Source organism: Tyto alba, unplaced genomic scaffold (genome assembly GCF_018691265.1).
Source record: "Tyto alba isolate M040663 unplaced genomic scaffold, T.alba_DEE_v4.0 Super-Scaffold_1000006, whole genome shotgun sequence".
NCBI classification, from domain to species: Eukaryota; Metazoa; Chordata; class Aves; order Strigiformes; family Tytonidae; genus Tyto; species Tyto alba.
Window position 1 is genome coordinate 15,413,002 of NW_024881272.1, and position 20,237 is coordinate 15,433,238.

At 37.7% G+C, this 20,237-nt stretch overlaps 1 protein-coding gene and 1 long non-coding RNA gene across 6 annotated transcripts in view; both read left to right on the forward strand.

Annotated features, from left to right (window-relative positions):
• The window catches only part of DPYD (dihydropyrimidine dehydrogenase), a 360,191-nt gene that overhangs the window by 190,697 nt on the left and 149,257 nt on the right, over positions 1-20,237 (forward strand). The window lies entirely within an intron of this gene.
• On the forward strand, positions 1,701-18,870 carry LOC122154695. Its single transcript, XR_006166749.1, has 3 exons — positions 1,701-1,712; positions 4,157-4,159; positions 18,681-18,870. It is a non-coding gene; the product is annotated as an uncharacterized LOC122154695 (long non-coding RNA).

The window sequence follows — 20,237 nt, forward strand, 5'->3', positions numbered from 1 at the left end:
AGGTGGATTTGTTACTCTGCCACCTCTACATGGGTTAGTACTGTAAGTGAAATAACTTGAGAGGGTGGCCCTCTAATATGAGGAAGGTCTACGAACAAAGTGCTGTATTGCTACAGTATACTGTATATATATATGTCAGACTGGCTTCTGCTGTCACTTACACCTGAAGGAGCTCTAAGGAAGTAAGTGTTCCTCTGGATTGCAATGGAGATTCCAATCTACTTCACAGGGTTTCTTATTAAAACACTTTTTAGAACATAAATGTCATTCAACTATGTTTACAACTGACTTATGTGTATAGCATACCGTCAGCTGTAATTATTCAGTGCCTAGGCTAAAGGCAACTTCATAGCAAGTACTGAGATTTATTTATTTATCAGTTTTATTGCTGGTATGCTTGCAGTCCTGCCAGACTGCACGTTGATTACTGTGTATCTCAAGAGCTAAACAGACACTGGCTGAGTTCCAGCTTGGGTGGGAGTTCAGGAGGGAAGACATGCATGTTGTAGGAAGTGATGTTGGTACTCCACTAAGCAGCAGACTCTGAGTCATTTTTCAAATGGTGACTGCAAAGGGTTCCACTGGATGCCATGCTCTGGAGATGTGACTCAGATGGAGATCTTTCAAGCAAGAAGATTGCTAAAAGCAAGTACCTTAAGTGGTTATATTTGTTGCAATAAGATGCAAAATATTGCAGGCAGTATTTATTTTAGAGAGAAGTAGTTCAGAAAAGTGATTTGGATGAATTCCAGTCCAGTGATCATTGCTTATTTCTAGCTAAGATTTCTTCTAGTGTTCAATAGGAGGTAGTTGTCTTTCTCTGGTGCCTAAACTCTTGAATCATGTATTGCTGTGTGCAGTAGGACTGTGTCCCAGCCAAGTATTACCTAGTTTTTCTACTACTGTATTCTTCCCTGTAGTGCACTTCCCACAGGTGTTAAGCCTTAGTATTTGTGACATGATTTGAGATGCTTGGCTGCGAGGTGTTGAAGAAATAAAATTGCTTTTATTTAGAATAGTAGCATGGTAATTAATGCTACAAAAAGAAATATTTCAAATAGGAAGAAGAGCTCAATAAGGTACTACACAAAAACTGTTCTTGTTGACTTAATGCTAGAACATGGAGTTGGTAGACAGTTTGGAATAATATAGGCTAGCATAAGGTGCTAACTTCTTTAAAAAAAAAACAACAAATAACTTAGCTTCTGATTATGTAGACATAAATCTTGTGCAGTATTCAGCAGGGAGCAGAATGCTCTCTTGGGCTGTGGTACCTGTGGAAGTAGAGATTTCAGACTGAGCTAGTCACAGCTCACTTTGTAGCAGGACCAGGAACAAAGATTTCCTGATTGAAGCCTGCAGAGTTGGTGGGAGGAGGCAGAGCTGCTCCCCAGACAATACAGTTCTCAAGAGTGAAACAGCTTCTGGGAGGAAGGGAGCTTACTAGATGCATTTTTAGGCAGCTGAAAGCTCCTCCACTTCAGCCGTGATTGTATGTGATACAACCAGGATTCTGTGTTCATCCCTCGTCTCCTCATTTTATCTGTCCTGGTTAGGTTTAACTTGTGGGCTTCCTTCTTATTTACAGTAGTTAAAGGCCAAGTGTAAACTGTGTGTGTGGCAATGGGGAGCTTAGCAGCAGGAGAAATGCTCCCTTCTCCAGAGCCAAATAATGAATTCACCACTGTGTTCAGTCACTTATAGGGAAAACAGTGACTTCCCTGTTGACCATGGGCATCCTTTGGCGCTTTAGCAGAAGTGACTGATGCAGGCTAAAACTGAGTGACTTATAGCTAGTGAAAAGCTAACCACAAATTGCCAGGCATTAACTAATGTGTGATGGAATAAGATCAGAGAGAAAAACAGGATAAATCTTGTGGAAGAAAGAGATCCAAGGACAGAGATAAAATGGACTCAGGCTGGAGATCTGTGATTCTCGTAAGACAGAGGATTCATTTCATATGAACTTATTCTTTTCCCTCTTTCACTACCTAGCACAGAAAACTCTTCTAAAATGCTAGGCTAGGGATCCCTGCAGCCCTGAGAGGCCATGCTTTCTTGTATGGGGAAACTGTTGGGTAGCAGTGCTGCAGTTCTAGCCCCTGGACCATAATTTACTCCCCCAGTCTTCCCAACCCTCATCTGTCTTGGCCTCACCTTGAAAGCATCATATGTTGCCACAGAAAAAGTAAGCATAGCACTAACCATTTTGTGCCATGCTCACTCTCTTTTCAAACACCCACATACTTTGCTGCATAACTGCCTTCATGACAACCTGCATAGCATTTTCTGTTTGTAGGGTGAGGATTTCAACTCTGAGTGATTCAGCAAAAGTTTGCTCTTGCATACTACTGTACTATTGTTGAAACATAAAAAGAATTAGCATAAGAGATAGCTGAAATTCCTTCAGGGTATTTATACCTTTGAGTATACTGCACTCTAAATATTTTAGACGGTAATAGATATTACAGTGTAATGCAAATATTAATTATAGGGTACTGTACTTGTATGTGTCTGTAGGTGTCCGTGAGTGGGATAGCAACTTATAGGATTTTATTTACTAAATTAAACATTTTTCAACAGCTGCTTTAGTGTCAAGTAGATTTTATTTTTTCCAGAAATGAGAATAACTGCTTTTAAAATGGACTATCAATAGAAAAGAAAAATGGTAGCAGAATAAAAACATCCCTTCGCACACCTTTTCCTACATCCATGTCTTCCCTTTTTGACTGCAGGATCAATAGCTCATTGCTCCGTTGGTTCAAATAGTATTTCTGTCTTACTCAGATAACTCTGTGCCGCAACATATTATTTGTAAATTCTGTTGGCAAGCTATTGAAGGGAAATGGGGGAGCTGCATATCACAGGGAAATGGGGGAGCTGCATATCATAGAGTCCACAATAAATGAATACCAATTATTACCTCTTTCAGAGCTTAGATGAATGGAAAACTACCTGCAGAATGAGAGATACTGCTTTAATTAAACAAATAACTGTGAGTGGGAGTTTTTTAGTAGAAGCGTTGTATTGAGATGGTTTATTACTTAGGATTTATTAGTGAGTATTGTATAGTACACAAAATTTGCATTAAAACCCGTAATCGGAAACTTTCTATATATATAGTATCAAAATAAGTCAGAGGTTATATGAAGTGTACACGTCTCTATACTGTATCCATTACCACAGTGAGAAGTTTCTAGCAGAAACTGGGGTTTAATCAACTGAATTGAGGCTTTGTTGTTCTCTCACTGCATTGTATGGGCTGCTTAGAAAGACAAAAAAAAATAACTGGAATAGCAGAAATGTTTGCTTTGATTTTTAGATGCTTCCTTCACTTCTAAAATTTAATTCTGATTAATCAGATACATCTGTCTTTATTCTGTTGTGACATGCATTGATTTGTGATGCTGTCGCTTTCAATAATGTAGAAATAGTTGCCTTTATTATGAGAGCCGGCAGAAATCAACATGCAGACTAACTTAATTTTTAATCTTTAATATTTTTTTTCATTATATATGGAGCAAGTTGCACAAATGATTTTAAAAACAAAGCTACAATTAAAACTAGATTAAATTTGAACTAAACTATAGTGGAGAAAACTTTCCAGTCATAATGTATGTTTATACGAGTCATTCATGTAGATTTTACACTACATTTTCAGAACCATTTCTAAATTAATACCATTGCTGGTAGAGAATTACTTAATTTACCCAGGATATATCACATTTCCTTTTGCTGTTATTACACTATACATATTCAGGCTCCAACTAGTTTTCTCTCTGTACATTTGCACTGTGTGCACCTCACTTCGTAATTGAAGGTGGTAAAAAAATCATGGTACAATGACGCACTGTTTTTCATAACATCAGTATTTCACGGAAGTGAATCTGTATTACAAAATGTATATTTTTGTATGATATTACAGCATAGTAATTTAGATTAAACTAGTTATAATTTATGGTGCCAAGCCAAAAAGCTATTTAAGATGCATTAAAATGCAGAACCATGACATTTGAAATTCTGATTTTCTTAATATGACAAAGGTTATTCTATGGAGTTTTGCTATAATATGAAATATTAATATTTCACAATACAGTTTTGATGAAGTACAATTTGCCTAGCTTGCATATGATAAAGAAATTAAATGCTTACCAAGGGAGTTCAGTGAGAATTAGAGCCCTGCCTGAACATCTGCTTGAAATGTTATTATCCTGTCCTACTGACAGCATCGCTCCCTCATTGTTTTTCAAGATTGACAGCTGAATATTGTACTGATTTCTGCAGCAAATATGTTTAGGTGAACTTTGTTTCGTTTTTTAGGAATTTAGAGCATGCTTTTGATTTCCACCCTATAATTTTTTTTTTTTTATACTCTTGACATTTGTAGATGCCAGATTGAGGTCTAGTATGCTGTAGCAAAGATAGACCATTGACTTGCAATGAAATGCCAGTTGATATCTCAGTAAACAGAAATATTACTATTCTTTATTGTGTGGTCTGTATGAAAGCTGTATGGGCTTTCTATGGGGAGACAAATGATCAGATTGTTAATGTCAAATATAAAAAAGACTGTTTGCCTTTCTACTAAATAACATCAGACAACTTTTATTAACTCAATTTTTTGAACAAAAAATGGTCATTTTACAGGGTTTCTTAGCATACAAAACTTTGTGAGTTAAAATATTTCTTGGTTTCAGAAATGTTAAAATTATTATTGGTCTTAATATTATTACGAGTTCTTTACATATCTTATTTTGTTCCATATTTCTGAAAGAATTTTAATAAGAAATAACAGCTTTATTGTTCCTCAACTTTTACATTTCTAGATCACTGCATAAAATTAGCAAAGTTTAACAGGGGAGACTACTCTAGGGAAATGCAATAGCATATAATTATTATTTTTTAAAGTGTTGTAATTACAACATTGTATTTTACTTTAATATTTTTATACAGAAAATGTGTTTTCTGGCTACAAAAAAGGAACAAATCATTCTGTGACTTTGAGTAAGTGGCAGAAAACCAGATTTTCCTCCTTCTTCCTCAATAAAAAGTTTTTCTCTGATATGTTCAACTTAAGGGCCAGATCTCATCTCTACTTAGTTTTACCCTGTACCAGAGCCAATATAAAGAAGCCTGGATGCTCTCTTTAAATGCTAATAACTTTAGTAGCGTCAAAACGGCTGTATGAGGAACTGGAGTGGACAGTATTTGACCGTTCTTTCTCCTCACTCTCTGCACCTGGGGCTGTAGGGGCTTGACACATCTTCACCCTGGAGGAATCTCAGTCTGTAGAGATGTAGCACAACTTGAACAACACAGTGAAAGCAGAGAGGACAAGGAGTCCAGAACTGAGAGCTTTAACCAAGTTGTCTTTGATAAGACAAGTCCTTTCCTACCACAGCTGATGTCTGCACCAATTAGATGTATGCCTTAAATTGTTGCAGGTGTGCTTCTTGACACCAGTGAATTTGCAAGTTGAGATAGTTTGGACCATTTTAATAATCTGGTTTTACCATTAGTAAGGCTGGTTATTTTGGCCAGTTAATACTTTGAACGTTGAAGATCACGAACTGTATTTTCAAAGCAATAGTTTAACAACTGACAGTAAAAAGTCTCCCTCTCTCTTTGTGATTCTATTTATTACTTTAGAAATGTAAAACTTTTTACAAGTTTGTGATAAATAATAAGCCTATGGGCAAATGTTTAGTCCCACTCTTCCTGTAGCATTAAATATTGCTAAAGTGCTGCATTTCTTCTGCAATGAGAGCCACAGCACAGTCTCTCATGGAGAAGTCTGGCGAGTAGAGTGGGGGCACGTGTGAAGTGTAGGGGGGCATACAGCTGGGACAGCTGACCCCAACTGTCCAAAGGGATATTCCATGTCCTATAACATCGTGCTCAGCATATAAAGCTGGGGGAGGAGATTTGGAGTGATGGCATTTGTCTTTCCAGGTGGCTGTTGCGTGTGGTGGAGCCCAGCTTTCCTGGAGGTGGCTGGGCACCTACCTGCCCATGGGGGTGGTGAATGGGTTCCTTGTTTGGCTTTGCTTGTGTGCATGGCTTTTGCTTTGCCTGTTGGACTGTTTTTGTCTCAGCCCACAAGTTTTCTTACTTTTGCTCTTCCGATTCTCTCCCGTTATACTGGGGGTAAGTGGGTGAGCGACTGGGTGATGCTTAGTTGCCAACTGGGGTTAAAACACGACAGTTGTGCTTGGCACTCAGCATGGGGCTCAAGGGGTTCAAGATAATGACAGATTTGATTGGAATGTGCTAGATCGAATTTATAGCTGTTATTGCTGTTTAGCTATCAGTTGCCAGGCTCCTGTGCTTGCCGTGAGGCTTGCTTACCTCACTGTGTATTGGACTCTAGTGCTGGTTAGTGGTGCTTTTGCTTTCGCTGCTCGCCGTACTGCTTATCATCTTACTCTGCTGTGCCTGGGAACATTTTGATAACAGCAATGGTGATGTGCCTGGGCTGGCAGACGGCCAGGGCATCGCTGCTGTTCCTGTGCTGCTCTGCTGGACAGGCTGGAACTGCGGTGTGAAGGGACTGTGACCAGTGAATGAGTCCACGTGGGAGCAGGACACCTCAAAGCATCTGTGGCCATGAATAAGTCCACACCCAAGCAGGTACATCTTGAAGTGTCTGTGGCTGTGGCTATGACTATGTCTGTGCCGGAGCAGGTTTACTTCTGAAGGGATTAGATAAATCCATGCCAGGTTGGCTAAGTGCACGTTAGAGAAGGTACACCTCGAAGCATCAGTGGCTGTGCATGAAGTCATGCTGGAGCACCTCAGGTCATGTGACAAAGAAGGATCTGTCACACAGGGGTGTGAGCATTGAGTCAGTAAAGCTCATCCGTGCTAAAGGACGGATTGTTACGGAGGATCAGCAAGTTGCTTTTCACATTTTGTGTTTTCCTTGCATTCACCCTCATGGAACAGAGGGAGCTTGGCTGTAACTTCTATGTCTTATGCTTCTTGAGCTCATTTCATACATTCCATAGAGTCTTTAAGACAGCAATGACATATCTTTCTCAAAGCTGCACACGAAGCTGGCCATCAAAGGTAAAACTAGATACATGTGCAAAACTAGTTCTTGGTAGGCTACGGGTTCCTCAATTATAGAGTTGTCTAAGGATTCATTTTCTGTTTATCTGTTTTTTACACGGTATTTAGAGATTGTTTCTTTTTCATGTCTTTTTTTCTGCTGGCTAAAAATCTGAACAGTATTTCTTTTTATCTTGAAGAAGCTGCTTTGCTCTTTACTACCTTTGCTTTATTTACCTCATTCTTCTGAAAATATCTGCAAATATTTAACGAGAGACAGAGTGCACACATGCATGATTTTCCAAAACTGCTGAGAATCTGCAGCTCTTGAGGTACTGTATCTGAAGTACTTAATGTTTTTTAATATCACATTCTGAATAAACAGTATACTAAAAAGCAAATATGTAACATACTTGTGTAAAATATCATTCAGATACTATTTCCTGTCGTCATTTTGTATGCCCTTGGAAGGTTGTTGGTAATCTTGGCAATACTTCAAATAACTTTGTGTCAGAAAGGAATTCAGCTAAAAAGGCAGTTTCAGTGTAAGCTAGAAATTGCCAAGTGTAATTCTGAAATTTAGAATTTTCACACTGAAGTTTCATTCTCAATTCAGATTTGTTGCAAACTCTTTTTAGTATTTTGCTTTCTTCAAAGCAACCGATTACATATAACTTTAAGTGGGATTATTGTATTTAATTTATTAGAAAAAATTGTAGGCTATTTTTATTAATATTTATATTTATAAATGCCTATCCAAGACAATCACAGCATAAGGCCATATTTAACGTTTTGGACTTTTCTTAGTATAAATTACATAAACTTCCCTATTTTTTGGAATTGTCATGATGCACTTAATAGGTAACCACAGACATTCAGGAAAAAACCTAAATATTTATTTTTCCATTATAACATTTAGAAGTTTCCCTCCTGTCAGGTCACTGGTTCCTCTTCCCCGTCCGTCCCCCGCTCCCCCCCCCCCCCCCCGCCCCCCAGTTTGTTAAGTGCATGAGTCAGAGTTTGGATTTTTTCCCTCATTTCCATGTTTTAATTATGAGAAAATCCAGAATGCAATCCAGACATCAGTAGGTCTACTGAGATACTGAAGTGAAATAAAGGAAGAGTGTTTTTTTCACTTCAGTTGCTTAATTTACAGTTCGGCATTTTTGCTGCGGTCTACATTCATTGCTGTGGTCAAATGCTGGGTTCTACAAGAGTCTAGGTGACACTTTGGGACTGCACCTCTGTTCACCAACATTATCAGGCTGCAAATGCACGGGGGAAGACACTTCCAGCACCGTGCCTTCTCCCCTGCACACCAGCTCATTGTTTCTTGCTTCAGCTGTGCAAGTTAAATGGCAGCCCTGCTGTTGGATGAGTGCTTTTCCTCACCTCTACCAAGAAAAACATGAGAGAGCTGAAGCATCTCATGCAACATCTATTGCCCAAAGATTCCTGGTTGGACCACGCAATCTTGCAACATGTTTGCAGAAACATGGTCCCATATTGACTCTACATTGACAGTATTAAATCAGTGTTGAGCATGTATGTGGTACTGTATAGCTTGTGTTAAAACGTTTGCAGACATAAGCTGAAATGATATAACTAGCTCTAAACTGGCATATGTTTCCACACGTGGGTTTGCAGGGTTTTAGCTTAATCATTTTTCAAGGGATTTTTGGTTATACCAGTGTAGCTTTTATGTAAAGGCAACATGCTTTCCTAAATACTCGAGTTATATCAGGTCTTGAGTTCCCACTTGGTAAATGAAACTGCTAGGGCTGTGTTTAACATCTGATTTGCCCACACACGAAGTTAAGAAAGCAAAGAGCTGATTTTTGAATCTCATGGTGATATAATTGCATTTACTCCTGATTGACGTTGTTGCAAAAGCAGAATGAAGTCCCATATGTTTAAAAAACCTGATAGGTTCTTATGTTAAAATGCCTATTACTAATGCAAATAAGCATGTGAGTGTATTCTACATAGCATTTCTTATCTTTATTTGAGATTTCTAATTATCTAAATATTTTACAATAATAGAGATTGTGGCTTTATGGGACTCCATCCTTCAGTCAGAAAGTGTAGGGTTTTTGTGTATAAATCTTCTAGAGTTAATTGCAGCAGAAGACAAGTGTGTCCATCCCATGAACTTTGGAATTATCACGTTAAGAATTATCCAAAACGCTCTTGTCACAGCTCATTACAAAATCCAATTTTTGGCCTTTTGGAAAAATGAAATAGGAACACGCATTTTTAACATTCCCTTAATATACATATTATGATAGTCTTCTAATTGTACATTCTCACATCATGTATTCATAAAGGCCTACCACTTTAGATTTGTGTGGAAGACTTCATACTACTTCCAAAAATTGCTTCTACTGAATTACACTAATGGCATTGAATTATTATCAAGTATTGACTTTTTATACTTTAAAGTAATCTACTTTCACTTTCCTGGTGCATTTTGGACTATAAAGCAGTTAATTACAATACTAGCTATAGGTTTCAAAATCAGCTGTCGTCACCATGTCACTGTTCTTGGCCATATACTTAATACTACAATATGTAAATAAGTTTACATTTTTTTTTTCTTAACCTCTGCTTGCCTGGCTTATCTAATAATTCAGTGGAACATGAGTTTAAAAAAAACACTCCTAAAACATACTAAAAATGAAAAAGACATAAACTAATGTTATAGCTGCATGTTTTTTCATTAGCACCTGACCTTCTATTGCTAGAGAAAAGAAAGTCTTGGCTAGAAGACAGTTCAATAAATGAACAGGCTATGTATTGATTTTTCTCCCTCCTCCCTTATTATGTAATATGATTTCCCTTCCGTTGCAAGGATTGCTGTCGTACAGGATGGGGCTGGGATCATGGTCGTGGAAGCGTATGGGAATGTGTAGACTAAGGAAGGCTGTCACAGCAGTCAATAAGATCTGAGAGGTGTTGACTAATTGCCTGCTAATTACACAGTAAATTGTCTAATTAAGCTGATGGTTAATTAGGGTACGCTTGCACAGCAGTCTTGTGGAATTTTTGTCTGATGTCTGGGAAGCAGCTTGTGTAATTGGCAAACTGGTAAGGACTGGCAGAGAACATGACTGGGAAGCATGCTGCCAGTAGATGACAGAATAAGGATGCGTTTGCACAAAGGTTGTCATGTGAACACTGAGGGGTTTGTTAGCCTTCTCCAGCTACGAGGCAGCGGGTGCAATGAGAAATTTAGCTGAAAGCTACTGGAAGCTCTAAATGAAATAAGGTTTAAATGTGTAATCTTAGAAAAGCAGTGACATGAGCTCTTCTCATATTTTAGTCAGAATTTGGACTTCAGATAAACACAGAGTATCAAAATTCTCATGTAAAGAACTTAACCAAACTGCAGTTTGACCATGGCAGCAATTATTGTATTGTGATCTATTTAGTGGAGTCAAAATGATTCTGTTTCCCAGGTTACTCTATTTGTATGTTGATGTTGAAAAAGTATAGTTTTTAATAAGGGTGCTCGGCACCCATCATATATGGTATTCTGAATCTTCATGAGGCATTGTGTCCATCCCAGGATGTGACAGGGTATGAACAGGTCATAATGATGCTCTGAATTAAATGTGTATGCACTATGCGTAACTATAATATGAATAATGAAAGTATCTAGATTCCAGAATCTGAGCCAAAGCGGATGGAGACTCTTGGGAGTGTGAAACAGTGAGAACCTGGACAGTACAGGAGTATATACATCAATTCAGGAAAGCATTAATTTGCTGTGATTTAAATTTGTAATTCTGTAAAATAACATGGTACATACACTTTTTTAAAGTTAATTACAAATGTAGGCTTCCTGCAGAATCATCATAGCACAATACAGGGTTGGGTCTTCACATGTTGCCGAGATTTAATTTTGAGCTATGTATTGGCGAAATCTAAGAAAAAATAGATTTTTTGTATATCACGGGCTACACTGAAGAAATGTTTATTAAGAATGTTTTGATGTCGCTTGGCCAAAGTGAAGTTTAATATCTACTTTCACTCTTGGAAATGATACATTGTTTCAGAGGTCCCTGTCTTTTTACTTTTTAGCATTTGCAATATGTGGATTGGGAACAGTGTCTTCCTAGAACAAAAAAGAAAACGGAGTGAATTCCAGATTTGGATTGCTGCTGAAGCTGTTGGGTTTATTTTTGTAAAATTTTATTTTATTTTTAATTTAAAAACAAATACGTTTCTTCTCCCATAGAAAGAGATTTAAAAATATATATATAAAAATTTGAGAGAATAAATTATACTTTCTTTGAATTGATGGAGCCGTTTTTATCTTGTGATCTTGCTGCTTCTACCTCTCTGCACCTGTACAGTTAATAATGCCTTTATATAGCACACTTGGCATTGTGAATTTTTGTTTATGATTTTTCCTTCAAAAATAATTGAACAAAATCATGGTACACTAAGGACATTCTCACTGTGCCAGTTATCAGACATGGGACTCCAAACACTAACAGGTTGATCTAGAAGGCCTTAAGCCTTCTCTGAGGGGATTATAACAATACTTGTAATGTTGCTCAGAATTTATTTATTTGCACAGAATAAAATGCTACATTTCCCCTGCATCAGATTCCATGAATTGTTGCATAACATGAAAAAGGTGTGATTCATTGATTGAAAACAAAACCTTACAGGGAAGCCTTATGTACCTAATTTTCTTTTAAATATAATTTCTTTTAAATTTACATTTGATATTTATGTGTATGTTTTTCCACATCCACCTGCACATATGCAAAACCAAACCTCTTCAATTAATTTTTCCTTACTGTTTTTTAAGGATTGTTCCTTAAAAGTATTGGCAAAACAATTCTTTTTGTCTCTGACAGCACATTCAGGAACAAAGCTCACTTCACCAGCCAACTGCAGGAACTGAAAGCATACGGTGCAACCATCCCACTTGCTTTCATTTTCTATCATGGGGCAGCAAACAGATAGGCTGCTAATGCATTTTATTATCTGAAGACAGAGAAAGGAGTTCAGAGGATAATTGTTACCTTATTACGTCCTTCAAAAGGAATTTCTGGCACATGCTATTACAATTTATGATTTAATGAATCACACAAACATAGAAAAGGATGTTTCTCGTAATTCACATAATATAGTAAATTTATGTATGTGAAGCCCTATTGCAACACCAAAATCTGTAGTAAAAAAAAACCTGTGTTTCAATAATGCTGCTGTTAAACAGCATCAACTACCAGCTTTTTTGAGAAATCATAGGTTTTGTAAAAAATGTATTAATTTTTTCATAAGCTGTTGTAGCTGTATCCTATCACATGTCTGTGCTTTGCTAAGGAATCAATCAAAAATGGAACGATTTCCCAAATGTCCCTAATGCATTCTTTCCCAAAGCATCTTCACTGTCCCTTTTCAAACCTCATACTTAAACAATGAATCCGGAGGAGCCTGTTGTCGGCGTGTTGTCAGTGTTATGTTCAGGTTTATTGCCTGTGATGGTTCTCTCCCTGTGCAGTTCAGGAGGGTTCCTGTTTGCCACCCTTTTATTTAATGTGTATATCAAGCCATAGAGAAGGTTTAGTAAAGTGACATTGATTGAAGTGTTTTCAATATGTCGAAACTCAGCTTTATAACTCTCGGCTGATTTAGCTTGAGCAGTTGATTGCATTATTCAGTGTTTGTGGGAGACTGGGGCATGGTTGAGAGCATGCTGAGCAAAAGTCAATCCAGACAAGATAGGAGTAATGCTGGGATCGTTAGAGGAAACATCCAGAGGCTACGGCAAGAGAATTATCAGTCCTTCCGGCTGAGGGATGCAGTTCCATTCCAGGCTGTAGCTGCAACAGCAGATAAGAGCCAGAAGCCTACACCCCTTTTATTTTCTGAATGCAGGCCTTGCTAAGAGTATCCATGCTTTCTATTTCAAGATTAGCCTACTGCCAGTGCATGCTACATCGGACTGGGTCTTAAATCTATCAAAATATTATCAGTGGTGACAAACTTCACTGCTTGAATGCCACGGAGTGTCTCATTGGGGAATTAAAAATGTGCCCAGCCCATCCTGGCTGTTTTGGGTACCCTGGGATGGCAGGGAAGGAGATGCTGGCAGTTCATCTGAACGCTGCTGGTCATATGCTTGGAGCTCTTGCCCTGGGGTGATCTGTAACAGCTTGAGTCTCTTAACTCCAGCACAAACTTGAAAAGCTTGTTTTTTCCCCTTAACTTTGCAAGAATTGAGGAAAGGGTGAATATTAGGATTCTGGTTGCTACTGTTTTTTTTTTTATTATTATTATTATTTATTATTCTGTTTAAGTTTATGCTGCTGCCAAGAGCAGTGTTCTCAGAAGGTCAGTTGATTGCTGCTATTGTGTAGGAGGTATATTTTAAAGACTGCCAGGAGTACCTGGAATAGGTGGTTTCACACGAAGGTAATGCAGATCTCAAAGACATAAATAAACAAAATCTTATTTTCCTATATTCTGGGTATATTTAAACTCAGATGAATTTCTCTGCTTACATTTATGGACTTTTTGTTTCATATCCAGAAAAGTTTTGTGCCTTTAGGGAGAGCAGCATATTGGAGTCCATGTCCGAATTTTTGGAGTATGCATTTTTGAGTATCACATTTTTTAATGGTTATACTTTTGTAATTTCTTATTCCAGGCTAAAAATCTGCATTTATCTTGGGTTAAAATTGAACAAATCTATCAGCCAGAAAATTCATGAGTATATTATTTCTAGAAACAGAAAGTTTAACCTGGAGATGCAAACTTAATCTTCACTTTGTAATAAAGCTGTATATATCCAAATACATAGTTTTCTTTACTTGAGCAACTTTACTCTCATAATATCATTTACATTTTCTTTTCTATTCTAACACTATGGTTGGAGAATACTCTAAAAGTATATGAAAGAGAAACCAAGAATGTAATTCAGAGTAAAGTATTAAAACTATAAACCAAAGAGCATCAATCTTACAACCTCTTTCTTATGCCCCTCTCTTCGGTACTAAAAGTGATGGTTTGCTACTGTAACAAAAATTGGGTTTAGTGTGCTTTGGGAGTTACATACCTGTAGATACATAAGCTCTCTCTTGTAATGTTTATTTCATTGCTTTTGGGGGTTTTTGTTTTGCTTCCTGCATTCCTCTGTTAACGCAGTTAAGAAAAATAGTGCCAGAGAGTGCAAGGATTTAATGAGGTTTAAATTACTAAAAGATAACAGTTTCTACAGAAGGAGACTGACAGATTTCAAGCTCTGCTAAGAATCTGTCTGACGGTCGAATTCAGACAGAGGAGAGACTTGATTCTGTGTCAGACATCCTCCATGTGTAGCTTGCTTCAGTTGTGCTCAAGGGTTCACTTCCCCACTATGCCTCACCCTATGTGTTTTCCTTTTAGGAAGTCCTTTGTCAACCATCCATTTCTGCTCTTAAATGAGCTTTTATCACGGGCAGTGGACCTTCCATACTTGTTTGTTTTTTGCCAGATGCACTGGACTGCTTCCCATTTCTGATGTAGATTTTGGAGCATATCATCTATATTCCTGCTTTTCTACCATAAGAGTTCACAGTGTGCTAGCTGGTATTCAAAAGCACGACATTAGTGCCTATTTTAAAATAATGTGACTTAATAGCATAATTGAGGATGTAGTATTTGCATTCAGCATGCATGTTTACAGTGAAGTGTCTTGATATAGCTAAGCTCTCATGGACAGAAACATTAAGTGCTACAAAGAAAAACATTTTTTTCGAAGCAATGGAAGTGAGTGTTGTTTATTTTAAGAGATCTTATGTAAACGTAACTGGGGGAGGGAAAGCAAACCAGCACTTCTAGCCAATCCATGCCTGCACACATGTATCTCTTCTGGATGGAGCTTTCCCCTTTGGTGTCATTAGCATTTTCATTTCAAGAAATGACAGTCTGCAGTGGAAGCAGTAAAAATGTTCAACCTGTGGTTTAAATTATTGATTTTTTTGAATATTGAAGCTGTATTTCAAATGGGTTTTGTTCAAGTTACTTCTGGGTAGAGGGTTCCAGAGGTAATTTGATATCTAAAAGCCTGTGTATTTCAAAGCCATTTCAGTCTTTTGAGTTCCTTCAGCTGATCAGATGATTGGGTAGAATACCTTATTGTCTTCTGAATTGCAGGCAATAGATAAACTGCAGCTCAAGGTTAGCACATAGACTAGCTTACAATGCACTTAGTGATTTATTATGTGTACTCAGTGTCCAATCAACTGACAAAAATAGCTTATTTATTTTTAATGTGGTAGCTTATCTTCACTTAAAATAGAAAAAATGTTTTGAGATGCTAGTATTCACAATTTAGATGGGGGTGGCTCTGTTATATGTATCGCTAAGTAATTTTACGTAATTAAAATTAGGTGACTTCATGTTAGAGAATCCAGTACGTGTAAATAAAAAGTAGATGCATATATTTTCACAAATCAGTTGTGTTATACTACTATAGAACAGAATGGCTGCAGTGAGAGGTCATTTTTAAAGAACTGCAATACAAGCAGCACTCATGTTTATATATGAATACTTTCACAAAGGGCTGGATTGTTGACGGTTGTACACGTATAGTGTGTAGGAAGTTAGCCACTCTCAGCATCCTTCTATTCACAGAAAAAAAAAAAAAAAAAAAAAAAAAGTAAAAATGGTATTACTTCAGTAAGGCTCAGATCTGGCAATGAAGCCATATTGGAATCCATATTGGAGTTCATGGGAACTGTGAAAATTAAATTAATTGCAGGAATGGGCCCGGTTAAGAAGTGTTATTATCAATGGTGACACTAAATATCATAGAATAATGGGATGATTCAGATATAAACAGATTTTTTTTTCCCTTAAGGGAGGCCGTGGGTTAAAGAGTACTAAACTGAAAGAATGTTTCACTAAAGTATGAATTATGTAAATTCAAAATTATGCAACTTATTTTGCAAATAAGCATATATAGTGCATATATGTTTATATAAAATTCAAATATATGAAGATAAGTCATGAAAAGATGTATGGCATAAAGAGCTTATATAATGCCCGATTGGTTTCCCTCCTACTATAACTCTAGTTTCTGTGATTGTAGTTTAAGAATTTGTCAAAAAGTTTGTTGATATTCTTGAGATACTGTACTTCAGTGTTTTTCATTGTAGTTTACAAAATACCCTTTAAACACCAAACACCATAAGGATTAAATTTCTTCTATATCACTGTGTGTAAATTAGTCTTATCCTTGCTGTTCTAGATGTGAAGCAAAGAAGCCTGCCCTGCTCTGTACTGGCTGCACAAACAAATGTTAGCTAGGGGAAGGTTGTCTAAGATAAGCAGAGATGTAAAAAAAACAGATTCCTACTGCCCCCAGAAGCAGAAACATGCAATCCATACCTGTCTATATACTTTCTTGTTTTGCACATTAAGATGAGTGAGCATTGACTATACTGTATAGATTAATCTCCATACCTGGGGATACAACTTAGGGCTGAGAAGAGAATATCAATAATTCGTGGCTGTTGGGAGGTGTTCTGCCTGTCAGGGGGATGCGCTGGATCCCAATGCTACGGGGCTCTCCTTGGTCCCCATGCAAACTTGGCTTCATTGCTCTTGCAGTGAGACTGCTCGTGCGATCTGGCATGTGCCAGCAGCAGGTATATCCTGTTGCTTGAAGAGGTTTTGCAATGAGCTGTGCTTTAAACTCCACAGTTCTGTGTTACAAAAAAGGATGGGAAGACATTCCCTATGTCATATTTATCACTAGTATAATTATTCCTAATCAAAAATTTCTCATGGGATGAGAAAACGTATTTTTCCTTACACAACTTTGTACATGACTTTTTATGTTTAGCATCAGAAGGCTTTTGAATCCTTGTCCCAGTTTTAAATCAATATTCTGTTGGAATAAAGGGAGATCCTGCAGGTCAGGCTGCCCTCTCTAGCTGAGGATAGCTTTATTCTTAGTATTCCAGTTTCAAGCATGCATAAGCCTATTGTAGCATGTCTCAGCTGGCTCTGCCATTAATAGTGCCAGAGATCTAGCCACAGCCATTGTATAATTTCTCACACCCGTGTGGCAGTAGTAGTGGGAACATTTACCACAGATTCCCTAAATGAAACTCTAACTCAATTGTAGTCTCTAACAACCACCTTCCTATTGATTTCAAGGGGAACGGACTTCATGTCTACCCTATCTATGTGTGCCTGCTAGATCCTCTGATGAGCATATTTACTTAACTGTCAGACCTGAGCAATGATTCCAAAGAGTGCTGGGGTTTGGGACCTATTAAACATTTAATGAGAAGGAACATGGCCAGCTCAGAATAATTCTTCTCTCAGTGGCAAACAGGAGAATCATCTAGCTAGGAATTTCCATGTATCATGGCTACTTTCAGTCCTTACAAGAATATTTTAATGACCTCTGCTTTTTTTGCTTTAATATATTTGTGATTTATGTCCCATAGGGCTGATTTTAAAAAGCCAACAGAATGCATCATTTTTCCTGGGCATTTAAAAAAAAAACAATAGGCAATGATTAACCCACTGCTATGAAAACTTCAGGTAGCCCTGGAGAAAAAAAACAGACTTGAGACTGGGGCCTCTGTGTCTGCCACAAGTGGATGGGAATCAGAGCTTGTCCTTTGGCATAAAAATTCTATGTACACTTCAGCACTTCTCTACATGGATTCCTGTCTGTCAGAGAAGTTAAAACATGTGCAAACACTGAATGTTTATTTATTAAGAGCTAAGTCTGGAAAACTAGAATCAGCCCAGCAGGCTGGAAATCTCTGCTTTGAGGCTCTCAAGAGGAAAAAGCCATCTCTCTCTAGATTAGGTAGGCTGTGTGTGGTGCCTCTTGTGATCTGATAGATGAACACACGGGGCTCTCAGGGACTGATGGCAGATCTGGACGTGCTGGCTCTACCTTTCCTGAGCACAGCCCACCCAGAATTTGCATTCCCAAAGCCCCTCCCCAGGACGTGTACATGGTACTCCAAGTTCAGTCTCAGCTTTCTTGCCAGAGCTGTACTGCATGCTTGTCAATCATAACATGCTAGCAGAGTTCATTGCATGATTTAGGGGTCAGGAAAAACTTGTTAGTCATTACAAAAATGGTAACTAAGTCATGATGATAGTTTAATTCAGAGTGGAAGATTTGAGATTCCTTGCAAATTGATTCATAGGAAAGTAATTTCAAAAGAGTTTTGTCAATTATTTGTTTTTTTGTTCTTTAGTTTAAATCTGTTCTGATACTATTTCAACTACTTCTGTGTCTATGAAAGTAAAATCTAAGAGTTTGCCTGCAGTATTCTTATGTGTGTCCCCATTCTGGTAGCCAATACAAAGAGGAAAATACTAATTTTATTTCATGGATTTTAAAGTAGGTGAGACCTCAAGCAAAAATCTAGATCTATTTTAAAGATCCTGTCTAAAATTTAGTGCTGAATTAAAATTGGTTTGAATCTCTGTTGTGGTTTGAGCCTGGTCGGCAGCCAAACACCACACAGCCGTTCACTCACCCTCCCTCCCCACCTGGGAATGGGGGAGGGAATTGGAGGGGTAAAGGGAGACTTGCAGGTTGAGATAGGAACAGTTTAGTAATGGTAATAAAACGAAAACAATGACAGTAATAGAAAATATAAATGGGCAATGTACAATGCAATTGCTCACCACCCACTGACCAATACCCAGCCCGTTCCTGGCTAGCGATCCTGAAATAACCAAGATTCTGCAATTGCAGTCCCGGAAGTGAGAGCGAGCCCCTTCCTCATCACCCCTCCTCTATAAAGTGAGCATGGCGTTCCACGATATGGAATATTTCATTGGCCAATTTGGGTGCTCCATCTGTGTTCCCTCCCTGCTTCTTGTGCACTTGCACACGGGCAGGACGTGGGGAGTTGGAGAGTCCTTGAAATCTTGGCAGCAGCCGAAAACATCAGTGTGCTATCAGCATTCTTCTCATACCAAACCCCATGCTGAATCCAAAACATAGCACTATTCTAGTAACCAAAAAGAAACATTAACTCTATTCCAGCCCAAACCAGGACAATCTCTTACAAGATGTTAAAGTGCTGAGTTAAGATTCATAGGGGCTGATATTTTCATGGTTTGTTTTTCCCCACAATTATGTTATCCAGATCTGTGTATAATCAGGCTCTGAGAATGTTAAGTGGCTCAGCCTTGCAATCCCTGCCCATGCAAAAGACCATTTGGCTTCAATAGGACTTTTGCATAGGAAAAGATAAAAGTATTATGTTCAAAACAAAGTTAATGTTGAAGAACTCAGGTTATCAAAGTAGAAACGTTGTGGGTAGATTATCATTGGAATATAAAACGAAATATTCCCCTAGATACTGAAACCCTTCCACCTTCCCTGTACCGCTTTATCTATGACTTGAAATTGTTTAGTGCTGCCTGGAGAACTGATACTTTGAAAATTGTAGTATTAGCTATTTAAATATCTTCCCAAATAGAATTGGTATAATTTCCTTGAATTTCTCACCCCAAATATACACAAATGCTAAGTAATGCTTATAGTATTTAAGCACTCTTAATCCTAATGGAAAATGAAAATGCTGCAGGTATGTACAAGATGTACCTCAATATTTGCAATTCATCCCCAGCAGAAAATTTAAATACATCCTTCAAGGGAGTAATGCAATTCTCCTCCTAATTACTTAATCCAGCAATAAAAATATTTTGGATTATACTTAAATTTAAATATAACTGTGGTGATCTGTAACTCCCCGATGTTGATTCACTGTGCAGGAATTTTAACAACACTTTAAATAGGATTGTAGTTAAAAGATTTTTCTTCTTGATTATTGAAGAAATCACATTTTTCTCTCCTTAAAGGGAAGCATCTATTCTCCCCTCCTCCTAGGAGAATATAATAGTCTTGATTTACTTATAGCAATCTGGAGAAAAATATTTTAGTGATGGTTCACAATTTACTAATGGAGTTTTACAAAACAACCTCTAGGAACAGCTAGAAATACATGGATTATATGGCTTCCCTATGAGAAAACAGTAATTAAAATTATACCACAGATTCTATCAGGACATGTTAATATTTAATTAGGCAATAAGTGAGCTTGGTACAGGTGTCCGGAGTTGTTGACAGGAGCTTTGTTAATCCATGTAGTATTGTCTCTTAAATGAATGGTTACCTCCTTGCATTTTTCAAGTGT